This window comes from Symsagittifera roscoffensis, chromosome 1 (assembly GCF_963678635.1).
Source record: "Symsagittifera roscoffensis chromosome 1, txSymRosc1.1, whole genome shotgun sequence".
NCBI classification, from domain to species: domain Eukaryota; kingdom Metazoa; phylum Xenacoelomorpha; order Acoela; family Convolutidae; genus Symsagittifera; species Symsagittifera roscoffensis.
The window spans coordinates 623,168-633,915 of record NC_087062.1 but is presented as its reverse complement, the minus strand read 5'-3'; positions in this window follow the sequence as shown (position 1 = coordinate 633,915).

Sequence of the window (10,748 nt, the reverse complement as noted above, 5' to 3'; positions counted from 1 at the left end):
ATACGCAGGAGAACTGTGCGTCAGATTTTTAAATGTTGGTAGGCAGAATTGACCGCAACGTTTTTGTCGACTCTGGAAAGTAATGCACTCGGAAGAAACTAATTTAACTTATAAGGAAAACGTTCACCAGGACAATTGTTTCTTTTCAGCTATTCGTTTCATTCATTCTGTTCGAATAAACTTTGAAATTATTTACCAGTATCCCGAGTGCAATTGCAATCAAGGTGCCATTTTTATTTCAAAGATTGTGTTCAAGAACAGATTATTATGATGACTTTCTTTTTTGTACGTCTTCTTTAAAACCATGCAATTTCAGGGGGGGGGGGGGAGATAAGGCGCGCATTAATTGGATTCTATTTTGAACATTCCACACGCAGATCACTTAAATTGTGTGCTGGCGGTTTTTTTTTAAAAATGGGCTATTTGGAGTGGTGGTGGTAGTCATTGAACTCGATATGATTTCGCGTTCAGAAGTTTTTTGCTTGTCTGTTGTATAAATATGCAATTTATTAATCTTTAGAAACATGTGGGGAAACAAGAACAAAGTTTTACCGCGAACTATTCAGGAATTGAGCCAGGAGTACCACAAATTGGAAGCGAAGGGAAAAGAAAGTGGAAGACGCACAGCCATAGACTATGCTTTCCAGTCTCATTACATCAATCGACCTCATAACAAATGCGTTATAATGATGAGTGGTAAGCTGCGTTTTCTCATCAGCAACTACGGTTCTATCAACTATAAAAGACCAAATGGTTTGCATGAGGTTAAAACGTTTTGGAGATAAAATACAGATTGGAGATTTGAATTAATTGACGCACTTGCAAACAAAAAAAAAGATATGGATCTCTGAAACCATCTTATTGGCTGTTAATTTCTGGTGAGCCATACACAAGGTATGTATATGCGTTGACTTTAATATATTTTTCAAACTGCATTTTTTGAATTTCAAAAGACACATTTTTTGTTGTTTTCCAATATTTTTAATATGATAGAATTGAATCATATGGAAGTTATCATGAAATTTGATTGAAAAAACGTGGGCAGCTTGCTTCAACTTTATGTTTCGAGTTTTTTGTTTTCAAGTAGCGTTTGTGAGTCTTTGAGTGGGAGGGGGCGATTGCAAGAAAATACTCATCATTTGCTTTAAACGCATCAGTTGCTTTATTTTAACAATACTCCATAGACGCAAGAGGGCAGTCGGAACATTAAGGGTGTGGCTTTGATTTTCGTGGTCTAAAATATTATCAATATAATCAATTCCCATGTTACGCTGAACAACAAAACTGGATTGAAAATGGATTTAAGTCCACTTTTTCCGCAGAATTTTATGCATCATGGAAAATATAAATCAGAAAATTGCAACAAAATGGATGTTTTCTCATTTTCCTTGTTTCGGTTCGTTTGTGAAAATCCATCAGAGAATATGAATTGATCAAAAACACGCTCTAAAAACAAAACATTAGATTATAATATTTATAATAGACACTGGGGCATGGAACTAGTTTGAAACTTTTTCATTTAAATTAAAATTGATTTCCCTATAAAACATTTCTTACTAACGAATCATGGTCAATTTTAACTATGAGAGCAGAGTAAGAACGGGATTGATATTAGACTAAGAAGTTGCACGAAGCTATCCAGTCGAAAAAAGATAGCGAAACCAGCATTCGGTGTACCAATCCAAATTTACTCTATGAGAAGCCCAGCCCAGACGTAAACTCATCTGGTGCGACCAAAAGTCTGGAGCGCATCTACAATTAATTTAGTTTTAGCAAACCTTGAACAAATTAAGATAAAAAGATGAAAATTAGTTTAATTCTACATTTCAGGATGTCTAACAAAGCCGAACTAATGTTCAAAATGAAACTCTATCACAAAGTGACGAAAACATAAATCTGCATCGCGAAGCGACAATAGGCAGAAATCACGATATCAGACCATTAAAAAAATTGTGGAGTAAACTGTAATGGTACTATACTAACTGCATCATTGAGCCGTTTATTTAAGATTATAAAGCCCTGTAAAATCAAGTGAAGTATTTAACTTTTCACTGTAACATAACCATCAATACCGAGTATACGTCCATTAAAACTCATCTACCACAAAATTCTAAACCTGCAGTTAATTTTTGAACGAATTATCTTTGGTTTTTAGGAACTAATTACAAAACAAACAAAAAACAACAAAAAAATAAATTGAATCAAACTGTCAGTGGACACCAGCGTTCACTGGAAAACAGAGTTTTTTTTTTCTAAGACAATCAACAAAATTGATTAAATAACATTTCCTTGTATTTTTTTTCAAAGCTTAAATTCTATTTCAAAAACTAACTCAACTGAAATTGCAACATCATCAAGGCTTCTCCTTGAATCTTTAGCCTTAGAATTCTTAAACTTACTTAAATTGCAAGATCAACGAGGCTTCTCCGGGGATTTTCATTTTGACGAGACTCATATTCATTTAAATAGAAAAATCAACAAGGTTTCTCCTTGGGTCTTTTATCTTACAACTTTTTAAAATTCATTTCGAAACTAGATCATAAGGTTTTCCTTAGATCTATGAAATTTAAATATTTCAAATTCAACCCATTCTTTTAACTAAGTGTCCTACTACCCGTGGGGTCGATTCACTTTCTAATCACTTTAATTGCCCAAAATTACAGGACAACCTTTGCTATCAAAACTTTGGTTACTCATACTTCCTTTAATCCCCACCTCTTGTTCGACCCAGGCTTAGAAAAAATCTTAAAATTAGTAATCTTCAAAACAAAATCTAACAATCTACTCGCGTTTTACTTCTACTTTAACCTTGTGATTTGAATTATTATTCTTCAAACCTCGATTTCATCCCATAAAAAAGCTTTAAATAATTTTGAGAATACTACCAGGCAGAGTACGTCACTCATTTGAGAGCAGTACATATCATTTAAAAGAGTTGATCTACTGTCTTTCCAACTTGTCACGCCACGACAAACATAAGACACAAGGAAGTAGGATATTTATCACAAAACAATAAGGGCATAGAATTTAAGAAGTCAGAATGAATAAAACCTGGATTTTGTATAATTTTTTTTCCTAGCACTTTTTTTAAACCGAATATAGCAATCAAGCAAAAAAAAAGTTTTCAACAATTGTCTCATTTCATTGAGTCGACGAAAACATTCACAACAAAGAAAGTTCATTTTGAAAAAAAAAACTCGAAATATTTGCCTTTTAAGAAAATGCATCGAAATGTAAGAATTAGATACTACAACTATAATTAAATTTCATTAACTCGAAATTCCAATAAAATCACTTGACACAAAAAACTCAGAAGAAAATATTTATCTGACTAAGAAGCAACAACCACATCAAGTACAAATCGTAAAAGAAGAATAAAAAAAACTAAGAGTAAAAAACCAGTCCAAATAGTCCGAGAAAATTTTATCAACCTTGAAATATAAACTAAATCTTCAAAGACTTTTAGCATGGTTCATAATCGACTATTTTGAGCATAGTATAGGTCTAATAGATCAATCTGGAAAACAATTTCGCAATACATGTGATGAAGAAACAATTTAGCAGATCAGTCAAGTTACGTTTGAGACTTTGAATGGTATCAAGAAACGTTCATTAAAACCCCAAACGCAATTTCAAGTTCTACAGTTCAAACGAGTTTAGTCATGAAATTTTTTCAAAAAATTTTCTGATTAACAATAGATGGAACACTGTTAAATTATAACAAAATTTTTCAAAACAGAAAAGTCAGTAACAGTTGAAACTCAAAATTCATACAAACCACAATGATGTCTTGCCTTAAGGTTGGTTAATCAATTACATCAAATAAGCTTCTAATGTTTTACAAGGGAAGATACCCTTAAAACTCTGTTGAGAATTTTTTAAATTCCGTAACAGCAAACCTATTAATCAGTAAAGGACCAAAACTTAAAAACACACCTGTCTATCACAATTGGATTCAAATACGTTCAACATTGATACAAAACTACAATCAACGGAGCAGCCCACAATTGGTTTCCAGTAAACAATTTCGGCAAAAGTTTCACAAATTTCATTTCCAAGAAAAATCAACAACATCAACGAGTTTTATGCAATGGAAACCGCAGAATAGCTAATGAAACGATCAAGCAACTAGCTGTAAGAATGGAATTTTTCTTACAAAAAGCATACTCTGTAGATACACTTTATTACAATTGAATGGATTTTTAATTTAAACAGGAAAAAATTCGCCACATTTTCATAGTAAATATTTTTCGACAAGGCTTTAGCCAACTCAAAAACGAAATCCAGAAGTAAAATCGAAAAACACATAATTGATCACTAGTTACCTAATCTAACCCTGCCATATAACCTCGCAATATAGAATATTCCCCTTTGAAAACTCTACCACCAAATCGATTTGATGGTACCCCATCTTATAAAGTACAAACAGATGACATATAATTAAGTGTTTCAAAAGTTCTCATAGAATGCATCAAAAACATTGAACATCAGAAAGCACAGAGAGTATACTCAATCTTCCAAATAATGTTTTTGCAATAATTTATTGTTTTTTCTCCATCTTTGAATCAAAGAAATTATTTTATGCATCACCGCCACAATCACCACGACATGCAAATGTAAGAAAAAGAAAAAAAAATTAAATTATTTAGATACAATCCGAGAAAATTTTATCAACATAGAACTAGTTTGAAATTTTCCATTTAAATTAAATTTGATTTCCCTATAAAACATTTCTTACTAACAAATCATGGTCCGTGATTAATTTTAACTATAAGAACGGGATTGATATTAGACTAAGAAGTTGCACGAAGCTATCCGGTCGAAAAAAGATAGCGAAACCAGCATTCGGTGTACCAATCCAGAATTACTCTATGAGAAGGCCAGGCCAGCGTAAACTCATCTGGTGCGACCAAAAGTCTGGAGCACATCTTCAATTAGGTTAGTTTTAGCAAAGCTGGAACAAATTAAGATAAAAAGATGATAATTAGTTTAATTCTACATTTCAGGATGTCTAACAAAGCCGAACTAATGTTCAAAAAGTAACTCTATCACAAAGTGACGAAAACATAAATCTGCATCGCGAAGCGACAATAGGCAGAAATCACGATATCAGACCATTAAAAAATTTGTGGAGTAAACTCTATTGGTACTATACTAACTGCATCATTGAGCCGTTTAATTAAGATTATAAAGCCCTGTAAAATCAAGTGAAGTATTTAACTTTTCACTGTAACATAACCATCAATACCGAGTAGACGTCCATTAAAACTCATCTACCACAGAATTCTAAACCTGCAGTTAATTTTTGAACGAATTTTATTTGGTTTCTAGGAACTAATTACAAAAAAAAACAAAAAGCAACAATAGGTTGAATCAAACTGTCATTGGACAACAGCGTTCACTGGACAACAGATTTTTTTTTTGAAGACAATCACCAAAATTGATTAAATAACATTTCCTTGTATTTTTTTTCAAAGCTTAAGCTCTATTCATAACTATGAAGTCATGCCTTAAGGTTGGTTCATAAATTACATCAAATAAGCCTCTAATGTTTTACACAGGAAGACACCCTTAAAACTCTGTTGGAAGTTTTTTAAATGCCGTAACAGCAAACCTATTATAAAGTAAAGGAACAAAACTTATAAACACACCTCTCTATCACAATTGGATTCAATTACATTAAACATTGATACAAACTACACTCAACAGCAGCTCACAATTGGTTTCCAGTAAACAATTTAGTCAAAAGCTTCACAAATTTCATTTCCAAGAAAAGTAAACAACATCAACGAGCTTTATGCAATGAAAACCGCAGAACAGCTAATGAAACGATCAAGCAACTACCTGTAAGAATGGAGTTTTTGTTCCGAAAAGCATACTCTGTAGATACAATTTTTTACAATTGAATGAAATTTTCATTGAAACAGGAAATTTTACAGTTGATGTGTCAATAACTAATGTCGTGCAAGTTCAACAAAAGGCAATCAGATAAGCTTAAGATTTTGCAAATGACGAAGGTCGAGGGATACTTTTTGTTTGTAGGTCACTACGGATCATCAGTTTTTTTTGAAATTCCAGTTTTCAAGTTAAGTCTTGCGGTTTGTCGTCCTTCTGTTCCGTAGGTCACGAGAGTCACAACGAGAGTCACAACAGTCTTGTAATGATCCTCTCATTTGGTAAAAGGAAGTTACTTCAATTAACGAGAGTCACAACAGTCTTGTAATGATCCTCTCATTTGGTAAAAGGAAGTTACTTCAATTAAATTTGAACTGATTCCGCAAATCAACGCTACATTTTTTTAAACAAAAAAAGTTTCAATTTGGCGCTTCACTTGGCCAAAAACTAAACAAGTTATATCTCGTCAGGAGGGAGCTTGAAACAAATTTTTTGGAAACTTATGCTAAAAAATGAGAGTATAAAATTGCTAAAAATGAACGTACATCGATTATTATAGTTTTTTTGCTTACCACAAACTATACAGAAAAACAATTAATTTAAATTTTTGTCTCTGCAAAGAAAAAACGCTGCAGAAACTATAAATCAACTTGGAATTTACCTAGGACCTATCACTGCAAAAAATGTCGGTGTATTAGATCTAGAAAAAAAAACATGAAACTTTACTCTAGATAACCAAGTAGCAACAGTGCAAACCCAGAGGCCAAATGAATCCCTTCGTTCCAAGAAACCATTCACAGAATTCGTTCCATTCACAGAATTCTCAGATTGCATCGATGACTTCGAAAAAGCGCAGAGAAGCAGCTCTTGCAGAAATTAGACGCGAGTTAGTTGAATGCCAGACAGAGGCTGAGCTTCGCTTAAAGAAGCAAGAAATCCAGCTTCAGTGGATGAAAAGTCAACTTGAAAAAGCTAAATAATCTAGATGATACTTCCGAAATCGATGGGTTTTGTCGTAGCACGACGAATTTAATGATGGTAGGTCAGGACAACCAATTTGAGGAAGAAAAAGTCAAAAGTTGAGTGACCACTCAGTTGCCAGCTCAGGAAATGGTTGAGCAGATGCCGCCGTTTCAAAGTTTCAATCAGAACCCTAATTCTGAGTTCTTGCCGTTTTCAAATATTGAACCGCAATTTAGTAGAAATCTGACACTGATTCATAAATCTTACCCAAATGCTAACTTTTTCGAAAACTTTTTTATAAACTCACAAAATTTTAACGTCCCTCTTATTTCAATTACAAATACGTGTCAAGTACTTGTGTTATCTCACGCAACCATCGAAAGATCACCCGTTCTCAAGTGGAGGCACAACTATCTATGTCGGTAATCTCAATGCTATACACCGAATCAAAACCGTTGATAACACCTCAATCGTGTGAGTACAAACAATCTGTGCCAATCACTTCACCATGCAGTGAACCAACCACAAATCAAGATCTAGCTGAAAGTTTGACAATAAGACAGAAGGATCAATTGCCGGCGTGGAAGTTGTCTTCTTCCGACAAAAATCCTTTGAAGTGACCTGAATCGTTAGTTCACTTCATGAGAGCAATCGATTCAAAAGCTATGAGTGATGATGTCAAACCCTCGTTTCAGGCAAAGCAAAGTATTCAATTGCCGATTCCGCTTCCTGTTGAATGTTGTACAAAAACGCTTTCAGATTTCCGGAGACGATATTCGGACAGCCACAAACGAGTGTGGGGGCTCATCTAGAAAAACTCATTAATGCGTTTCCAGTTTTCAATACGACTTGAAAAGTACTTCATTTTTAAAACAAGTGATTTAAAAATTGCACAAAAGCTAATCCTCATGAATTTTGCATTTCAATCAAAATAAATTGAGACCTGAAGACACATCATGTACTAACTTGCATAAACAACTCAGAAAAGTTTTTACTGCTGCCTAAAAAGCTGAAAAATCAACCTAAGCTCTATGCCTACCGTGTAAAATGAAACATCCAATTTGTTTCTGTATGCGTTAGCTAACTCTGTTTGAGATAGCTGTATTTATGGAAAAAACCGCATTCCAACGGTTCTTTTCGCCGCTTAAGACAAGCTGTGTATTCTTTGCTTGTAACCGCACCACATGTTTTGAAATGCACTTAACTTCGACAATGCATTTAGCGTGGTTATCAAAGCGCAACAAAAGTCTTTTTGAATGGCACTGATATAATTTTCAGCGCAAAGCTTCCAAACAAGGATCTTATCCGCATACTTTGTTCACGAACGTAGCACGTAGACGGTTCGCTGTCTTACAAAAAAGTCACGGTACTTGTTCCTGTGCTTAAATTGGAAATAAGTTCAAGCACAAAAATGACTGTTGCTCTCATAATGTGCAATTTGTGTTAATCCAACTCATATGTTTAGGCAAGACTCGCACAGTGCTTCTAACTAACAGGGCGAAAGTTACATCATCTGATGAACAGCTTAAATTTGACGGAGTATGTCCTCACATAACAAGTCGAAGCAGACGTATTCGCCACATTCGATCACCATGAATATACTTTTAGCGTTACGCCGTTTGTCGAAGACTGATTGAGCGTTGGTTCGAAAATCGCCAAGATAATTCGTTCCCATTCGCCAAGATAATTTTCCGCATCTGCAAGTAATTAAAGCTAAAGTCTACAAGGACTCCGACGTTGAGATAATATTGGGTCAGGCTGTTTTTCATGCAATTAAGCCTCTCGAATACCTTCAACTTGTTAACCAAAACACTCACGTGGCCGCGCGGGTGCCCATTTTATTGGATCTCAGTGGCTTGCTTCCTTCGCCAACTGGTGTTCAAGCCACCGCCTTCATCTGCAAGGTTGAAGTTGTTGTTTTTACGGATGTAGTACGCAGTATTTAACAGGTGAAGACTATGTTGTTAGCATGAGTGCATGGTCAAACATTTGCTCAATTGAAATTTTTCTTACATGATAAAAATTGGTTATTTTTGCGCAATCACAATTATTATGACTCTACAAGTTTTTCTATCACTCGCCTTCTTTAAAAAAACTGTTGTCTGATCATGACTATGAATTGAAACAAATGTAGCTGTGATTAATTGATTAAATTTATTACAACATTCAATTTTTTTTCATTGGAAGGTGAAAAAAAGACTAATTCGGGTCATGATGAAAGTTTTTGATAGAATTTTTGAAAACAAAATTTGCTCTACATGAATTATTATGTTGAAAACAGTGAGAAATATCCAATTGTTTTCCAATGTCCAAGTGAGAAAAACACAAAATGAGATTCACCAAGCAAAATGTGAACAGTTTGATATTTCGAGCAAAAGCAAGGTACTTTTTGCTTGGAACTTTTTGCTAGGAACTTTAAAATTGGAGTTCAAAAAAATTTAGTTCTCTAAACTCGAGATAAAATATGTCTGAAAAAACACTAACTGTCTACTTGAACCTATAATCAAGCTGATTTTTTTTTTCGAGTTCATAATTAAGTTTACACAAAACCATAAAGGTTTTTACCAAAGCTAATTAATTTTAAAAACACTCTTTTGAAATAGAAGTGGATGCTATTTTTGCATTGACAAACTTTTCGAATTGTGTTCGAATTCGAAAGTTCAATCAAAATTACAGAACAAATGTTTCTGCTGTTTAAGAACGGTTCACATAGGAACATAATTGCTTTAAAAAATTTATTAGCACCGTTTTCTTTTGTTATTATCGATAATCAGTGTCTTTAGAATACAAAATTGATAAAAAACCAATCGGGAGGATAAAAACTGGATTTGCTGAGTTTTTAAGCTAGATTTCTACAGTGATATAACAAAACGACGTTCATACCCTTGCACCTATGCAGAAAATAATTGAATTTTATCTTGACAAAGGGATAAAGACGATAAAGGTCGGCTGCACAAAACCGAATCTAGCAAATATCTGTCTACACAAGTCAAGCGACTATAAGTTTTAACCATTCATTTCGAGTGATGGTGAAAAAACTACGGGAAGATATGACCGGTGGTCTGTCAATTTTTTTTACAAGGACAGCAGTAGCAAACGAAACGTTCATTCGAAAAACAAACAACTTGTTTAAATCAATCGTTGCTAATGATGCTAATCAACTCTATCCTTATTCCATGTGCCGCGGTATGCCCACATGCTTATATACGAGATGCGACTACAATGAAGAACTTCAAAAATTCAATGCAAGGCAAATTCAAGTTCGTACTTTTGAAAATATGATCATGTCATAATTTCAAGCAACCAGACCTGAATATTAAACTGAGAGCTACTACTTTACAGGAAAACAGAAAAAAATTGATTGCTTCAGTGTTGATGGTTATTGCAACCATTGCGAGATTGTTTTTGAAGCAATGGGTGTTATTTTCATTTTTGCCCTTGTCAAGAAGAAACCTTGTGCAAAAATTCATTTAAACAATTTAAACTGGGATAGCAATTAAAAAAAGATACCCAGATGAGTCATATCAAATGTGATGACGCAAAAGTGGCCGAGATTGAAAATTTTTCAACGATGAGCAAATTTTGTGTCCATGATTTCATGCTCAATATTTCTTAATAATACGATAGCAAATAGTGCAGAATGACCTCGATGAGTCGTACTACGATTTTGTGAAAGCTGTTTACGACATCTTACCAACCGAACTATTGAAATCGATACAAAAGCGAAGGCTTTAGCGTTAACACGATCTGTTTTTTTTTGAAAGTAAGACAGTTGAAGCAAAATAAACTTAATCTAGTTGAATACAAGCTAATTCTAGTCAAACTGGTTATCTGCTAGACGATGTGTTTATCTTCCTACGTCGTATTTGTTCCGATCAACATCATACGTT